This window comes from Aquarana catesbeiana, linkage group LG01, assembly GCF_042186555.1.
Source record: "Aquarana catesbeiana isolate 2022-GZ linkage group LG01, ASM4218655v1, whole genome shotgun sequence".
NCBI classification, from domain to species: Eukaryota; Metazoa; Chordata; class Amphibia; order Anura; family Ranidae; genus Aquarana; species Aquarana catesbeiana.
This window is the reverse complement of record NC_133324.1, coordinates 339,031,447-339,050,361: the sequence shown is the minus strand read 5'-3', so window position 1 is coordinate 339,050,361 and position 18,915 is coordinate 339,031,447. Positions and strand designations below refer to the sequence as shown.

General features: G+C 42.3%; 1 long non-coding RNA gene across 1 annotated transcript; it reads right to left on the bottom strand.

Moving 5' to 3' along the window:
- Positions 1-3,261: 3,261 nt before the first annotated feature.
- On the bottom strand, positions 3,262-18,346 carry LOC141145372 (uncharacterized). Its single transcript, XR_012244548.1, has 2 exons — positions 18,125-18,346; positions 3,262-9,523 (listed from the first exon to the last, which is right to left on the bottom strand). It is a non-coding gene; the product is annotated as an uncharacterized lncRNA (long non-coding RNA).
- Positions 18,347-18,915: the final 569 nt, after the last annotated feature.

Below are 18,915 nucleotides of genomic sequence, written 5' to 3'. Positions count from 1 at the left end.
GCCTTGGGGGCGGGGGGGTTTGGCCCTGCCTGACTGGAAGAAATATTACCTAGCGGGTCAGTTGGTATTTGTCCATAAATGGTTGACATCTGACGACGGAGATTCAGCAACTATGGTGGAGGCGGCTCATTTGGGGTCATATGAGACCCTCCGTTTGGCCATTCATAGGGGTGTTGGATCGGAGTTTCCTTTTGACTTTGGCCATGAAGGCCACTATTAAAGCTTGGGGGGAGGCAGTGGTGTTGGCGTGTCCGAGCTACTTTGGTTTCTCACCTCAGACTCCCTTGTGGGGGAATCCCAGGTTGTCTCACTTCTACTGCTTTCAGGACCCCATGGTGTGGGTGGTCAAGGCAATTAAATTACTAAAAGACATCACCCAAGATGGCATACTTCTGACTTTTGACCAGCTGAAGACTAAGCATGACCTCCCTAACTCATATTTCTTCAGGTTCATACAGCTTCGACACGCGTTTCAGGCCCAATTTAGAGATAGGGCGGTTGAGTCCATTCCATCGGCTTTGGAAGACATGCTTATGGTAGAAGACCTCCCTAAAACTTTGTCAGTCACATATAAAGAACTGTTTAAGAATAGTCCGGCAGCAATGGCTAAATGCAGAGAGCGTTGGGAGAGTGAAGTCCCTGATATGGATGGGGAGGACTGGGATGATGTATGGGTGCACCCCTTTAAACATTTAGTCTCTGCGAGAGACAGACTCATACATTTTAAATTTTTACATAGAATTTGCTTTACACCAGCCAGATTGGCAGTAATATACCCATCAGTCTCTTCGGCTTGTTGGAGGTGTGACTTTTCACCGGCAGATGCCAAACATATTTTCTGGGATTGCCCACACATCATGACTTTTTGGGAAGGAGTAATAAAATGTATAGAAGAAATTTTAAAAATACCTATTCCATTATCCATTAGGGTATGCTTGTTGGGCCTAGTGGAGGAGGTGGTTCCATCCAGAGTTCTTAGAACTTTACTGAACATTTTATTCTTCTATGGAAGAAAAGCCATATTATTGAAATGGAAGAATTCCGCTCCCCCTGATGTTCCATTTTGGAAGGGGCTGGTGAATTCCATGATGCCCTATTATAAGGCAACGTACCACTCTAGAGGGTGCGGAAAAAAGTTTGATAAGGTTTGGCAGGCCTGGTTGGGATCGGAGGTAACGACTGGTTAGTTCTGCTCTAGGTCTTGAATGAGGTAAAGCGATAGTCATGGGATTTTGATATAATCAAGTACACAAGGAGAGGTGGTAATTACGGGTAGTTGGGTCATTTGGATCATAAATTAGCCAATATTCAATTACGGTGCAGTGCTGTGGGGAGCATAAAGAACACATACATATAGATATACATGGTCTTATTTCAGATGGTCCTCCAGTGGTAAACTAAAGTGAAGCAATTTTTTTGATTATGGTGAACTGTGGTATGGGATGTTGGGGGGGGGGGGGGTTGGTACAAGTAGTAACCTGTGTTAGGTTGTTCCAATGTTAGATTTTAGTTGACCTTGTGGGTCCAAGAATGGCCGGTGTTGTGCCGGATCATTCCACAGTTTTTTGTATGATGATGCAATTCTCCCTGCACCCTAGCAGCCCTAAGCACTTCATCCCTGTCACGGAAGTTCAGAAACTTTAGAATAAATGTGCGCGGCGGCGCTCCAGGGGGACCCAGCTTGGGGGGAATCCAGTGAGCCCGCTCCACCGCATAAAATGGTGAAAATTGGGCCCCAGGTAGGAGGGAACGTAGTAGGTCCTCAATAAACTCTGTCAGACATTTCCCCTCAGCTCCTTCCGCCAGACCTACAATCCGGAGATTGTTCCTCCTATTATATCCTATACGGTTTTCCGCATCTTCGGATTTATATTCCAGTGCTCTAATTTTGGTTTGCAGGGCCCGGAGATCAGCTCCATGAGTCTTTACAGTGTCCTCCACATGCCCCAGACGCTGTTCAGCAGCAGACAGTCTGCCACGTATTTTGTCCATGTCCAGCCTTATTAGACCAACATCTAATTGTACTGCATCTAGCTTGGAAGTAAGGGTGGTGAGGGAGGATTGGCAGTTTCCTATAGCGGCTAGTACATCAGCCAGGCCTGGCTGTGTAGTGGAGGACTGCTCTGGCTGCTCTGGCTGCTCTGTCTGGGACGCCATATTGCTGAGAGCACGCCTCCCGGACCCCATGCGGCCTGCACAGGCCACCTCTGTCTCCACCGGCACAGGGGGGAATTTTAGCTTCTTACCCTTTCCACTGGCTGGCCAGGATGATCGGCGGTGCATGTGGATGAAATTCGCTGGCTCAGAGACCTGCTGATGCTGCTTAAACGATGAGACAGTCCCGGATTGCAGCGGAGTTCTCAGACATGCGTCCGCTCACAGCGCCATCTTGGCCACGCCCCCCGTTTTTTGTATGTTTATATGTATAAAATTTAATAAACAGAATTTTCAAAAAAAAAAGACACTCTCCATCCACTCTCCATTCAATCTGACAGAGCTTGAGCTATTTTGCAAAGAAGAATGGGCAAAAATTTCACTCTCTAGATGTGCAAAGCTGGTAAAGATGCAAGGTGAATTGAGGAAAAAGATGGGGGGGGGGGCAGGAATGTAATAGACAATAGAGGGTGCTACACAGATAGAGACATTGTCACTTGGGGGAGGGGAACAGAAATCTACGGGGCCATGCAATTTAATGCAGTGAGATATTGTGTTCCCCAAATACTGGCATCGAGGAGCTTTGTGTGGCCCCAGTGCTTGAAATAAATAAGAAACCATGGGAGAGCAGAAGCTCTCTCTGTGCATACTCTATGTTCATTTCAGATTTGACACCTCTGCACCTATAATTTTTGATGCTACATTTCCAGGCCAAAGGTATAGTACATTTAAAAAGTGACAGGTGAATCAAATATTGGCCTTTATATGTATTGGACACTTTATTAGCAAGATCTCCCTACCATAATCAACTCTGTTCCTGTCTACCTTTGCAACTTTCAGGACCTGCTGTTGAATTCTTTATATTATAAAATTCAAAAGGAAAGTTGGGCCCCTTATAATGGCCACAGCAGGGTATAGTGCTTGGAAGCAGAGAGAAAGGGTTCCTGGGAAATATAAGAAAAAGTCAAGTGATTTAGTTCTCTAGCATCTACAAAAGCTTTACTATAACTAAATGACATCAGAAGTATATTACAAATCAAGTAACCTTACCCATCTTCAAGTAAAGCTTTGGTGATTTAGTACAAAGAGATGCATTAAAAAGTAGAGTATTCTTCAATTCCAGTTTTATTTGAGTATAAAGGATAAAAAAAAGTACATGTCAATGTGTTTTGGGGGAAATGTATCCCCTTCATCAGGGCTAATAGAAACAGTATATAAAATGAAGACCTTGTGCACACTGGACATTTTTCTATCTCTCCTGGCAGTGGTGTTTCGACAGAAAAAAAAAAAAACACGCTCAGGCGCGTCAATTGCTTGGGCATTAGTCAATTTCAGTGGCCAGAATAAAATATTATTCTGGCCACTGAAATGAATTCCCGCTCAAATGCTAAATGCAATGATCGTTAATGCAAGTTTAGATGTTAGCTTTTCACAGGCATCAGGCATTTTTTCTGCCCAAATTCTGCTACTCTTGGACGCACTAGCAGTGTTTTTTTTTCTGACTCTAAACTCCTGTGTGTGCATGGACACATAAGCTAACATGTAGGGGAGTTAAGAGGCAGAACAAAACAATGGCAGATGCCCGAAGGACCAACGTTAAAAACATCCATTTTTTTGGAAAGCATCAGATCAATGGGGTTTGTTTATTTATCTGATGCTTTCAAGGGTACAGGAGAGATCTGGTCTTATAGATCCCAGATGTCTCAATGAAGAGGACCTGTCCTCACAAAAAATTGCAGTGACCACCATTTTATTCTATGGGGTCTCTGCTAATAAATATATATTTAATGTTTGGGGGTTCAAATGAACTTTCTATCAAAAAAATACTGATTTAAACAAAAAGTGTCAGAAGAAGGTCTGGTCTTAAAGTGGTTAAAGGAACTCTGTACTGGCAGCTGCCATTGCAGTCTTCCTTCTCATACTAGTTGCCTGGCTGTCTCTGGCCTCATTTATTAATGAGGGAAGTCTGCATACTCAAAAACAACTGAAGCCTTATAAGAAATAGGTAACACAGAGAAAACTGATTTTTTTTCAGTAGAGGCTTCCTTTAAGCTAGCACAACAATATTTCTGACAACTAGATGGGAGAATATAAATTGGTAGTATATGCAGCTCACTTGTACCTACAAATCTTCTTCTAAAGCAGGCCTTGCCTTTTTCCAATGGGAGGTGCATGTAATTGTCGTTGAGTGTAATAGGGCGTACACACGGTCGGACTTTGTTCGGACATTCCGACAACAAAATCCTAGGATTTTTTCCGACGGATGTTGGCTCAAACTTGTCTTGCATACACACGGTCACACAAAGTTGTCGGAAAATCCGATCGTTCTAAATGCGGTGATGTAAAACACGTACATCAGGACTATAAACGGGGCAGTGGCCAATAGCTTTCATCTCTTTATTTATTCTGAGCATGCGTGGCACTTTGTCCGTCGGATTTGTGTACACACGATCGGAATTTCCGACAACGGATTTTGTTGTCGGAAAATTTTATCTCCTGCTCTCCAACTTTGTGTGTCGGAAAATCCGATGGAAAATGTCCGATGGAGCCCACACACGGTCGGAATTTCCAACAACACGCTCCGATCGGACATTTTACATCGGAAAATCCGACCGTGTGTACGGGGCATTAGAGTTCAAATTTTGCCATGCTTTGTCAGAGCTTCAATTTGCTAGGCACTAGCAGTATTTATCAACCCAGAAGTGACGATCATAAACTTCTCAGCTACAACATTGGTGGCTGATAAATTCTTTCATTCAAGTAAATGAAATAGGAGTCCCTGTAATATGAAAAGATAGACAGCTGCATTTTATTTTGAGCAGTCACAGGGCAGGACTCCTACTAATGGCCATTTCTTCTTTGTTCATTATAGAGTCATCTGCCTCTTCTTGCCACTGTTCTGTTATGTTGTAAACCTAAAAAGGGACCTTCACCCAATAATACAACCTTTTAACCCCTGCCTCCTCCTGGATAAATACTGATTTGGACAAGAGTACTTGCTATTTTAGTAAAAAAAAAAAAAAAATCAGAAAATAGAAAAAAAAAAAAAAGCAGAAATGTAAACTGAACCTGTAAAAACATAAGTGAAATGACATTTTAGACATACAGCTAAATGTACAGTCCATACTACTTAGTGAGTCCATTATGGTAGCTCAGTTGTGGCCTAATTGCAGCTCCCTTTGATGGAGAAGTATTAAGAAAAAAATACACCTTTTTTAGTTTGTGGTATAATATTACATTCCAATTAATTAATTCTTTAATAATCCCTACTGAGAAACTGGCACACACTTGGATCTCTTTGTGAACATAGTAGGCTGTAGTCACTGATGCTGCTGGCATGTAATAAAAAACAGGTTTCCTATTAGTCGTGTGTTCTTGGAGGCTATGGTCTGACTTTAAAGAAGCACTCTTAAAATCCAGGCCTGCCGGAAGCTCTCCTTTATGGAAACTAAAGATAGTGGAAGGACCTGACTGTAATACAGACAAATAAATCAAATACTGGTGATTAAAATATAACAAGTTACATCACAAATGGGAATTTTAATTACAGCCCAGTGGACGACTTGTTTTATAACCTGTTATGCAGTTAAGCATATAGCATTTTTGGTATTTTACTTTATTAAGCTGTCCTGTGCTGGCACACTGGACAGTCAGACCGCTACTGTCACAAATAGCGCAGTGGCTGATGTCTCCAGCAGTTTTACATGCCTCCTCCTCCTCCTCAGTACTTTAATAAACAAGGCTTACCTAGGAAGCATGGATGTTGTTGATTGGAGTACTAAGGAGGGGATGTGTTGGACCTCTGGGGACCTGGATCGCTATGCTCTATGTAGGTTCAGTGGTCCAGCTCTACAGTATACAGCACAGAACAGCTTAATATAGTTAAACACAAGTACATAGAAAAAAAAAAATCATACCACACTCTTTATGTGTTATGCAGCCTGACTGCATGGCAAGTAAAGATTGTGAGGCTTCAATGGGATTAACATAAAACTAAAAGGCAAAACATATTTTTTTTAGTTTTGGATAAAGGGAGATTCGCCCTCTCTATTTGTCCTGTTTAGCATTATCATCACAGGTGAAAGAAAATCCCAAATTATGGGTTGTCCTCAGAACAGAAATAGAGGGAAAATCTTCCAATGGGGACACTAGTTAAGGTAACAACCAGGGATTTTCTCATGCTGGAGGGATTTGGTCATACTTCCTGTTTTGGCTAGGGAATAGGAAGTGAAGGGAAATCTCCTGGTAGAGGTTATAACCCTCCCTTACTCTATCCAAAAAGTTCTGCATTTAGTTCTACTTTAATGGGACCATTTACACCTTGGTGTCCTGGTGCAGGCACTGCATACGTTATGTGCTGACCCCAAGTCACAGCACAGCCTAGTGATTTAAAAGATCGCCGTTGCTGTATGAAAAAGAATGTAGTTTTGTTTTACTTGCTGGGTGATGCATTTTTTGTAATTACTGGCCTGTATAGGAATGAATTCTGTTATGATATAGCTCTTGATAACATCATCTGGATCCAGCCTCTTGTCTCTAATTGGAAGACAAATCAGGCATTAGGCTGAATGAAATTCAATGCAGTCAGTGCAAGCACCCCATTACTGCAGCTCCCCACCTTGTCCTAATTATTTCCTGAAAGTCTTATTAATCTTTACAGGATCACTGTCCTTTTGCACAGTCGTTCTTCTGTGCATATGCAGAAAAATCTCAATCAAAACTATTGATAGGCCATGTATTATGTCTCAATGGCAGAAGGCCTTTCTATAGAAATGATTGCACAGAAGAAGAAGGTGCTTGACATTGCAGCGGCGGCTGTCGGAATCTTAGTGAATTGAGCACTATGGATCTGGCGGCAGCATTGACAGCAGTATGAATTGGTGGATGCTGGCCTGTGTTGCATTAAAGAATAGTGGTACAAAGATGCAATTACCCTTCAAACACATTTAGATTTTGTTTATACTTGCTTCAAAACATGACTTTGTGCAGGCTTTTTTAAAGCTCTCTAAACGCCAGCCAAATGGTTAGCTTACAGTCCTGTTTACACCTTGCATTTGCTTTGTTTCAAAAATTATATCCCATGTAGCTTCAGTGGTGCTTCAAGGCATCTTCAAAGCCTCCATAGAAGTCTATGACAAAGCTTGCTTGAAGCACCTAAAGCTTTTGAGAGGCTTTTATTCAGCTTTAGCTTCATTTTGTTTTGGTGAAATTGCAGGCATGAGATATCAACACACACACACAGAGCATCTGCCAAGCTTCAATAAAGCTTCAAAAAAGCATCATCGAAGCACCACTGAAGCATCAAAAACACATCAAAAAAGCATGTTGAGCGGTAGGCACTTTAATGTGTGTTGAAGTCTAAGCAAGTGTAAATAAACCCTTAAAGTGAACCTAGAGTAGAACATGAAGACCCAATTCATGATAGCAGCACCAGGTACCATGCACTTAAAGCGGAGTTCCACACAAAAATGGAACTTCTGCTTTTCGGACCCCCCCCCTCCGGTGTCACATTTGGCACCTTTCAGGGGGGAGGGGGGTGCAGATACCTGTCTAAGACAGGTATTTGCACCCACTTCCTGGCATAGACTCCCACCGGAGTCTACGCCTTTTCCCGTCCCTCCGCGCTGTCTCCTGCGAAACACACAGGTCCAGGAGATAGCGGGGACCAGTTACGACGCTCAGCGCGACTCGCGCATGCGCAGTAGGGAAGTGAAGCTGCAACGCTTCACTTCCTGATTCCCTCACCTAGAATGGCAGCGGCAACTACCGAGAGTCGAGTGAGTGACCGTCCCAGGGTCCAACATCGCTGGACCCTGGGACAGGTAAGTGCCCATTTATTAAAAGTCATCAGCTGCAGTATTTGTAGCTGCTGGCTTTTAATATTTTTTTTTTTTTAGGTGGACTTCTGCTTTAAGGCTTATTATACAACTGAGTCCCTAGGATGCTGTGAGTCCCTGGGCACTCTAATATGAGCAAATCAACCCAGTTTCATGGTAAAGGAGACTGACCCCACCTTTTCTTGCCTCCTAAATTTAATGGCTGGTCCTTGTGAAAAGCCAAAAATGAGGATTAGAATCCAGCTTTTGATCCAGCTAGATTGATATATGCATATCAGATTATTCATGGATATGGCCATCTGGGGAGACTGAACTGGATAATGGATCTCAATCACAGGCACTTGGGAGATGTTTACTATATGCTGCCAATGTGGATTAGGGGTTTATTTTCTACCTCAGGTTTGCTTTAATCATATCCTGATTGCATGACATTTAGGCCTCATTTAGACTTTCGGTTGGGGGGGGGGGGGGGGGCGACAAAAATGCGTGGCTGAGGTTGCAATAGGCATTGGAGGGGGATACTTACATGTTGCGATGCTACATTTCGCAACGGTGGCTAAATTGACCCAACATGTAGCGATCGGCGGGCCTCAAGCCCACCAAATGCTGCGTATGCAAGTTAATGAGGGAAGTACTGCAAATACCCCGCAGCTGCGTGCAATGCACGCTGTTGTGGCAAGATTGTCGGCAAAAATGGAGTTAAAACAGGTGGCGAGGAGGAATCTCAGCGCTTGCTCACTGCCTAGGCTCTGGAGTGCGATCTGGAAGCGTATTGGGCTTCAGAGGCAAGGGAGATTTAGACGCATGTCTAAATCTACCCTTAGAAGTTACATAAGTGAAATAAGGGATGTCAGTGTATACTTATATCACATAGATTGCCAGATACACCAACACAGATCTTGCACTGTGGGTTTTAAATGAACCAAGATCTCCTGGGATAAAGCATACAAGTAACAACCTGTGTGAGAAATAAAATGTCACTACAATAAAATATGACTGTGATTGGTCTAAAAGATTGTGTTCATTTCCTGTTGAATATCCAATTAAAAATGAGTTAGCAGCAGTTCTTTTAGAAGAATGAGAAGAATCAGATTCCAAATGCAGGAAGACCAAGAAGGACTGGAGCTTTCCTCAAATTTGACAAAGTGAACTGGTACATGGTTCTCGCAGGTTACATACACTATTCCTGTCATTCCTTTCTGGTTGTAGGCACAACTTGGAGCAGACTGAGATTTTAGCAGCTTGCAATCAGTTAGCTTCAAGGATCCACTGCTAACAACTGTAGAAGACACGTGTGATGAACACATGGAACGCATTTTCCTTGCATCGGTATCATGGATGAAAGTGTTGTGAAACCTACAACTATTCTTATTGAGCTTCCGTTCACTTATGGTGAGGTTGCAGTTTATGTTCTCTTGATCTTGAACAATGTGCTTGTCCTTAAATGTGTTGTAGTTCTGACATCTAATTATAGACAAGCTGCCAAAAATGGCAAAAAGAAAGAAAGCAAACCAACCCAATGACATCTTGATCTTGAAAAGAAAAGAAACAGAAAAGACAGTCAACATCTGCCAGACCAGTCTGCAAAACATTCACATGGCCAACCCTAGCATATGGCCAGGGCTGCTATTAGAAATCATGGGGCTCCATACAGCCTAACTGACAGACCCCCCCCCCCCCAAAAAAAAATATCAAATTATATTTTTGCTAAAATGCCATGGTCACGATACTATGCTTTGCTGTTATAGCAGAAATGATACCCTCGTTACTGCTGCCTCCTGAAAATTTTTTTTTTTTTTTTTACTTTTTTAAAATTGCTGAATGGCAATTTTACATTGTGAGACTGTGCTGCAACTGTGAGCCAAGTGTTTGGCTGGTAGTTGCAGAGCGTCCCATTGAACTCTACATGGAGATTAACAGATGGTGCCGCCTGTCAAACTCTGCAGCCTCTGTTAAAAATGTCACAGCTGTGAGGTAAAGCATTGTGGCCCCGGCATGTATACAGCCCTGTCTGACTGTATTGTTAGGATATGGGTGTGCAGCCAGGGATAGTGATTAATTGTTAATGGCACCCCAAATGCAGTTGGCAGACCTGCATTTTTGTCATGTGGCAAACTTGCAAAGGTGCACGCCTGGAAAAAAGGTTCTATGGTGTGTTAGTCCCACGTAGAGCAGCCCATTCAAGTGAATAGGGTGGGAGGGGTATTTTCTGTTTCAGGATCCGGCAGACTCAGAGGGAAAGGCAAAGACTCGGCAGCTGTCCCTGCTGCAAAATTGGGACAGTTGAGGAAGAAAGTTGGCAGTGCTGCAGGGGGATCTACAAGCTTTACAAGGCAGTACAAACAACCCCCCTGCTTGGCAGGTGCACAGCCATCGCTTTGAACTGATGGTGCCCGGCCCAGTACCGGAGGGCTGGCAGTACTGTCTTATCAGCCAGCCTGCATATGGCCAAAACATCATTAATCTACCTAGTCTCACACAGTTAACCAGTAGGAAAAACTATGGCGCTGCTGTAGATCAATAATGCAGCAGGGTGGATGTGAGGGATGAAAAGGGGGGTAAACAGTTAAAAAGATCAACATATGGAGAGAGCCCCTATATAGCTCCCCTGTATGGGTCCTGAGTAAACCTAGTGTGTGAAAACAGAAAAAAAAGCAGGGGGAGCCTCTATTTGAGTGTGGAGTATTGAAAACAGCTATTTGGTGATGATGAATAAATACTGTATAGCATATCACATTTGATGGAGAAATATCGGCTTGTCATCTGTGGATCTCTAGCAAAGATTGGCAGGCAAGCGGATAGTGTTGTGCAGAGATCAACCGGGAAGCTGCTGGGTGGTGAGAGGGAAGTGCTGGAGAATGGAGAGGCCAGGGGGGTGGTGTGCATCAGTGTCTGGATGTCCTTGGCTTGCTTGGCACTCTTCTGAGATACAGAGTTTGGCCAGGAAGCGGCTAGGCAGAAAAAGACAGGAGCGCTGTGGCTTTGGAAGCTAAACCGTGTGCAATGCTGTAGAGCAGCGGCTTCTCGGTGTCCTCGGCTAGCTTGGCAATACTTGGTGGGATGGAGTGATGACGTCTGGTTACGTGTTTCGGAGCTCCACCCCTTTGTCAAACCATGGGGGAAAAAACAGTTCTTTGCACAACACCAGCCGCTTGCCTGCCGATCTCTGCCAGAGATGTTAAGACTTCCACAGATGACAAGCCGATACTTCCTCCATGAAATGTGAGTGCTATATTTATTCATCACCTCCAAATAGCTGTTTCCAATACTCCACACTCAGATATAGGCGCCCCCTGATTTTTTTCTTTTTTCACACTGTTAACCACTTGAAAACCCAGGCCTTTTTCTGACACTTTTTGTTTACAAGTAAAAATACTTAGAACACCCAAACATTACAGTTTTATTTGTTTTTTGTCCTGTGTGAGGTGCAAATTTGCCTTGCGTTTTGGAGGTGGACAGGTGCGAATTTACCACAATGTTACCGCAAAATTTCAGGAGGCAGACAGTGAACAGTTCGCAGAACTGTGTGCTGCAAGTTCAATTGAAACCTATTATATACACAGTAAAAGGCGCAGAGAACTAGAGCTGTAAATATCCCACAGTATTAAGTAATGTGAATATATATATATATGTATATATATATATATATATATATATATACACACACATTTTTGAGCAGGGGTAGGCAACCTCGGCCCTCCAGCTGTTTTGAAACTACAAGTTCCAAGAGACATTGCAAGACCCCGGCAATCAAAGGCATGACTCCTAGAGGCAGAGGCATGATGGTATTTGTAGTTTCACCACAGCTAGAGTGCCGAGATTGCCTACCCCGGCCCTAGAGAATAAAATGGTGGGTTTTGCAATTTTTTATGCCACACAGTATTTGTGCATCGTTTTTTTAATGCAAATGTTAGGGAAAAAATACATTTTAATGCTCACAAAGCCCTAACAGGTTACCAGTTTAGAGTTACAAAGGAGGTCTGGTGCTAGAATTATTGCTCTCCCTCTGACATTTACGGCAATACCTCACATGTGTGGTGCAATCTCTGTTTACACATGCATGTGTGACCAATGCATATGGTCGCCTTTGTGCATGAGCATAGGGGGATGGGAGCACTTTAAAAAAATATATATTATTCTATTTATTTTTTTACACTGTTCTTTATTTTTTCTTTGATCACTTTTATTGCTGTTAAAAGGAATGTAAACATCCTTCGTGACAGCAATAGCTAGTGACATGTACTCTTTATGGAGAGATCTGGGGTCTATTAGACCTCAGATGTCTCCTCTACCCTAAAAGTATCTGATCACACCAAGATTGCTATGGGGGCACCCTATCTGAGCTGCAGCTCCATGTGTCCATTCAGACACTGAGCCACAGGACGGCCCCACCCCCTTTCTCTTCTCATTGGCTCACTGCTGTCTCGCCAATGAAGAAGGGAGCCCTGAACAGCCGAGTCACTTGTGCAACATCGCTATATATCTAGATGGGGCTCAGGTAAGCATTAGGGGGGCTGAGGGGGGAGCTGCACATAAAAAGCCTTCAATCCTAATGCATATAATTAGGCCACATGCACACTGAGCATTTGCTCAGCTCTTCTGACCACCTTTTCTCCTGGCAGGAGAAAAGCCATTTAACCACTTCATTAACGTAGGATGTCTTTAGGTTGAAGTAATTATACCGGGATGATGAAGGCGCCTGCAGGCATTATCCCAGTATTCAATTTTCAGCCAGCATTTTTCTGTATGGCAGAAGTGATTCAAATGGCCGAACAGACATTCGATCACTTCTGCAGGTGGTGGAAGGGAGTCCACCACCGGTCGGACGGCAGAGTCCGGGAGCCATGCGACCAGCGGCACTACACAGAGAGAGAGGTACTGACCTTGTTCCTCCCTCTGTGACCCTGGAAACCAGAATCGACAATGATTTAGACACTTCCGGTCTCCGCTCTTTGTTTACCTGGCCGTTAATGGCCAGGAAAGCAGCTGATCAGTTTGGCGCCATTTCACGTTCGGACGCAATTTTAAAGCGTAACATGTTAAGTATTCACTTACTCGGCACAACATCATCTTTTATATTTTACAAAACATTGGGTATTATATTGTGTTTGTGTGGAATCAAATTCATTAAAGTGTATTTTTTTCCCCAAAAAAAATTGCGTTTGAAAAACCGCTGAGAAAATACTGTGTGACAAACAATTGCAACACCCACCATTTTATTCTATAGGGCCTCTGCATCTGTGTTTACTCTTTTTAAATCATAATGGCAACAGAAACTACCCAAATGACCCTGATCAAAAATTTACATACCCCAGTTCTTAATACCGTGTATTGCCCCCTTTAACATCAATGACAGCTTGAAGTCTTTTGTAGTATTTGTGGATGAGGCGCTTTATCTTCTCAGATGATAAAGCTGCCCATTCCTCTTGGCAAAAAGCCTCCAGTTCCTGTAAGTTCTTGGGCTGTCTTGCATGAACTGCATGTTTGAGATCTCCCCAGAGTGGCTCAATGATATTGAGGTCAGGAGACTGAGATGGGCACTCCAGAACCTTCACTTTATTCTGCTGTAGCTGATGACAGGTCGACTTGGCCTTGTGTTTTGGATCATTGTCATGTTGGAATGTGAAAGTACATACCATGTGCAGCTTCCTGGCTGATGAATGCAAAATGTTCCTCCAATATTTTTTGATAACATACTGCATTCATCTTGCCAACAATTTTGACCAAATTTCCTGTGCCTTTGTAGCTCACACATCCCCAAAACATCAGCGATCCAACTCTGTACCTTTCATCATAGGCCTATGATTGACTGTTGACTCCTCTCCAAATGTAGCGTTTATGGTTGTGGCCAAAAAAGCTCAATTTTGATCTCATCACTCCAAATTACTTTGTGCCAGAAGGTTTGAGGCTTGTCTCTGTGCTGTTTGGCGTATTGTAAGCAGGATACTTTGTGGCATTTGCATAGTAATGGCTTTCTTCTAGCGACTCGACCATGCAGCCCACCTTTCTTCAAGTGCCTCCTTATTGTGCATCTTGAAACAGCCAAACCACATGTTTTCAGTGTCCTGTATTTCACCTGAAGTTATTTGTGGGTTTTTCTTTGCATCCCAAACAATTTTCCTGGCAGTTGTGGCTGAAATTTTAGTTGGTCTACCTGACCATGGTTTGGTTTCAACAGAACCCCTCATTTTCCACTTCTTGATTAGAGTTTGAACACTGCTGATTGGCATTCTCAATTCCTTGGATATCTTTTTATATCCCTTTCCTGTATTATACAGTTCAACTACCTTTTCCCGCAGATCCTTTGGCAATCCTTTGCTTTCCCCATGACTCAGAATCCAGAAACATCAGTGCAGCACTGGATGAAAGGTGCAAGGTTCTGTCAGGAGTCCAGAAACTCACTGACCTTTTATACACACACACTAATTACAAGAAAACAGATCACAGGTGAGGATGGTTACCTTTAATAGCCATTCAAACCCTTTTGTGTCAACTTGTGTGCATGTTATTAGGCCAAAATCACCAGGGTGTGTAAACTTTTGTTCAGGGTCATTTGGGTAGTTTCTGTTGCCATTATGATTTAAAAAGAGTAAACACAGTTGATTGATAATAAATTATATACATAAAGTACAGCGCTAATATGATATCTGTAGAACAAACCATGATGGGATATAAATAGATACTCAATACAGTGACCTCCTATGTGTAGAAAGTGTATAAATGTATATACAAAATTATCTATGCTCTATATCTGAAAGGTCAGACAGTACTCATGTAGTTTGTTTAACCACTTAACCATTTGGCTGCCCAAAGACCAAAGCACTTTTTGCGCTTCGGCACTGCGTCGCTTTAACTGACAATTGTGTGGTCGTGCGAAGTGGCTCCCAAACAAAATTGATGCCTTTTTTCCCCCACAAAAAGAGCTTTCTTTTGGTGGTATTTGATCACCTCTGCGGTTTTTATTTTTTGCGCTATAAACAAAAAAATAGCGACAATTTTGAAAAAAAACGCATTATTTTTTACTTTTTGCTATGATAAAAAAAAAATTTATAAAAAAAACATTTTTTTTCCTCAGTTTAGGCCCATATGTATTCTTCTACATATTTTTGGTAAAAAAAAATAAAAAATCGCAATAAGCGTTTATCGATTGGTTTGCGCAAAAGTTATAACGTCTACAAAATAGGGGACAGTTTTATGGCATTTTTATTAACAATTTTTTTTTTTACTATTAATGGCGGCGATCAGCCATTTTTATCGTGACTGCGACATTATGGCGGACAGATCGGACACTTTTGGCGTGATTTTGGGACCAATCACATTTATACAGCGATCAGTGCAATTAAAAATGCATTGATTACTGTGTAAATGTGACTGGCAGTGAAGGGGTTAACCACTAGGTGGCGCTGTAGGGGTTAAGTGTGTCCTAGGGAGTGATTATAACTGTGGGGGGGAGGGGCTATATATGACACGACACTGATCAGCGCTACCGATTACAAGGAGCTGTGATCAGTGTCAGTGTCATTAGGCAGAACAGAAAATGCTTGTTTACATCAGCATTTCCCTGTTCTTCCTCTCCGTGAGACAATCACGGGTATAATGGAGGTCGCGGCGGGCGCGCGTGCTGGCCCGCAAACCGCTTCGTAAAGGGCAACGTACAGGTATGTTAATCTGCCTGTACGTGCCCTTCTGCCGACGTATATCCGCGTGAGCCGGTCGGCAAGCGGTTAAAAATCATAAGATATCTGACATTCAATTGTATAAACAATCGTATGAAGTAAAATTATGAACGAATATAAAATCAAAAGTGAATATTCAAAGTCCATCAACATAAGTGCATAGTGGCATGGTGACTTGAAACATATATTTTGTGCAGACACCATTTGCTAGTGTAGATGATCCACCACCAATAAGTACAAGGCATATTGGAAAAGTTGAATCCAAATAGGCATACGCCTAATGAGTCACTAAAACTTGTGGTGTAATACACCCAGGGGAACCATCGTCGGCACACACAGCATCAAGTTGGGGATATAGACTCCTATGGTCCTTCACAGCACTGTTTCCAGTGGGTACCCGCCAAAGGGGTAATGGCCAGAGGATGGATCAGAAGGTCTCTCCCAAATGATGTATTTTATAAGAAGAAGAAATAGGCCACAAAGTGTAATTCCATTTCAATGAAAAGGACATTTATTGTATAAAAAAGGAACACTCACATTTGTGAAGCTAAAAAACGCTTGTAATAAAAGATTGTTACGCAGTGGCATCAGCAGAGCCCATCCCGACGCGTTTCGTCTAACAAGACACCATCTGACTCTAACCTGGTAACCTGTAAAGGCTTTTAAAACATCACCATGAATAATTTCTTGCAACAAAAGGAGGATTACTACTAACAGAAGAGGAATCAGCACAAGGGTCACATCATACCCACAATAAGTTATATCTCTTGTGCTAATTTTTGTTTTTGATTTTTTTCTGCACTTAGGCTTTAACCCCTTCCTGACCAGCCGCCGCAGTTATACTGCGGCAGGTTAACTTCCCTGGTCAAACCGTCGTAGCACTAGGGGGCGATTGCTCCACACAGAGACAGAATGGAGATCAGTCAATGTAAACAGACAGATCTCTGTGCTGTCAGGGGTGAGGAGAGTGATCTGTTGTTCATACTAAGTATGAACAACGATCGTTTGCCTCACCCAGGCAGTCCCATCCCCCCCAGTTAGAATCAATCCCTAGGTAACACAGTTAACCCCTTGATCGCCCCCTACTGTTAACCCCTTCCCTGCCAGTGACATTTACACAGTAATCAGTGCTATAAAAATGTACTGATCGCTGTATAAATGCCAATGGTCCCAAAAATGTGTCAAAAATGTCCGATCTGTCCGCCATAATGTTGCAGTCCCGATAAAAATCGCTGATCACCGCCATTACTAGTAAAAAAAAAAAAAATAATAAAAAAATAACATAAATCTTTTCCCTGTTTTGTAGACGCTATAACTTTTGCGCAAACCAATCAATATACACTTACTGTGATTTTTATTACCAAAAGTATAAAAAGCAAAAGCAAAATGTACAAATTATTTTTTTTCTTTTTACAAAATTGTCGCTCTTTTTTTATTTATAGCGCAAAAAGTTTTTAAAAACCACAGAGATGATCAAATCCCATTAAAAGAAAGCTCTATTTGTGGGAAAAAAGGACATCAATTTTGTTTGGGTACAGCACTGCAGGACCGCGCAATTGTCAGTTAAAGCAACGCAGTGCCATATTGCAAAAAAATCACCTGGTCATTGAGCAGCCAAATCTTCCAGGTGGTTAAAACTTCCCAAATATAACCATACAGCTCGGCTTTGAGGAATATATATAACAGGGACAAGTGCACACAAGCTGCATTCAGGGATGTATGCATACAGCTATTCAGTACAGGGAGTGGCCCTGTGCTGCAGCTTTGTCTCTCGGGTGCAGAAATACACCCATTCTTCACTTTGTACAGTCTAAAGCAGGGATCTTCAAACTACGGCCCTCCAGCTGTTGTGGAACTACACATCCCATGAGGCATTGTAAAACTCTGACATTCACAGACATGACAAGGCATGATGGGAATTGTAGTTCCTGAACAACTAGAGGGCCATAGTTTGAAGACCCCTGGTCTAAAGCTACCATGTGCATGAGGCCTAAGGCTGGCCATACACTATACAATTTTCTTATTCGATTTGCATTAGGATTTACCTTCAACTATGTAGTGCAAGGGCCTGCCTGATTGCATACAGATTGAAAGTGTTTAGGGTTGACCTCATATTATATGGTTTTGGTAAATCTAAAGGAAAAATTGTATAATATATGCCCAGCCTAAAGCCTAGTACACGCGGGCTGAAGGTCAGGTGGCATTGGATGGTTCAAAAGAAACCAGCCGACATTCAGCCTGTGTGTACTGCAGAAGCTGGCCGGCTTCTGTCGATGGGGCATGACTGAAAAGGCTTTTGTAAACGTTGCTAACAATAAATACTACACTGTGTAAGAATACAATAGCAAGCTATGGGTGGTCATTGTTTAATCTCCACTCGCTTCTTTTCAGTTGGAGGACACGTCTCTTCACACATGTATTCACACATACACAATTATCTACGTTTGTAGGACTCACTTGTGGTCTACGTCAATGCGAACACTTTATATGCTGTGTAGGGGTCCTCAGATCTTGATGTCTCGTACTCTTCCTCTGCAGAAGTCTGTCTTGTTGTAGCTTTGCACAGCACACATCTGCTCTAATTCATGCTTGTGGCCTCAGACCAGGACCTCCTCCCTTGATGAGTCACTACTAGTGATATTTTGGGGCTTTCTAGCATAGGACTTTATTCCATGGATGACACCCCCTAGTGGTGGGAGAGAGAAAAACCTTCTCCATGACACCAGACTGTATCTGTTCAATCAATATCCTCAATTTACTAGAATGTTATCTAAGCACAGCTGCATTTGCTACTTTGTTTGTTTTTTCTGACCTTGAAAAGTTTAAAAGAAAAAAAAAACAAACAACTGCACAATAAAATGCTGGTTTGTAATGTTATTTTTAGTTATTTCCATTTATAATTAATATTGATTTACTGGTTTATAAACCCCAAGAACAAAAAAAAAATATGTAATATATTTCAACCTACCAGTCCTTAGATGTGGTGGTTGCATTTGTTTTCTTTTTTCAGGCTAAATACATTTTCCACAATACAGAAATATACCGCTTTTCCAGAAATGTAATGGTGTTTATTTACTAAAACTGGAGAGTGCAAAATCTGGTGCAGCTCTGCATAGAAACCAATCAGCTTCCAGGTTTCTTTGTTAAAGAATAATGGAACAAGCTGAAGTTAGAAGCTGATTGGCTAGCTTGGACAGCTGCACCAGATTTTGCACTCTCCAGTTTTAGTAAATCAACCCCATTGTCTT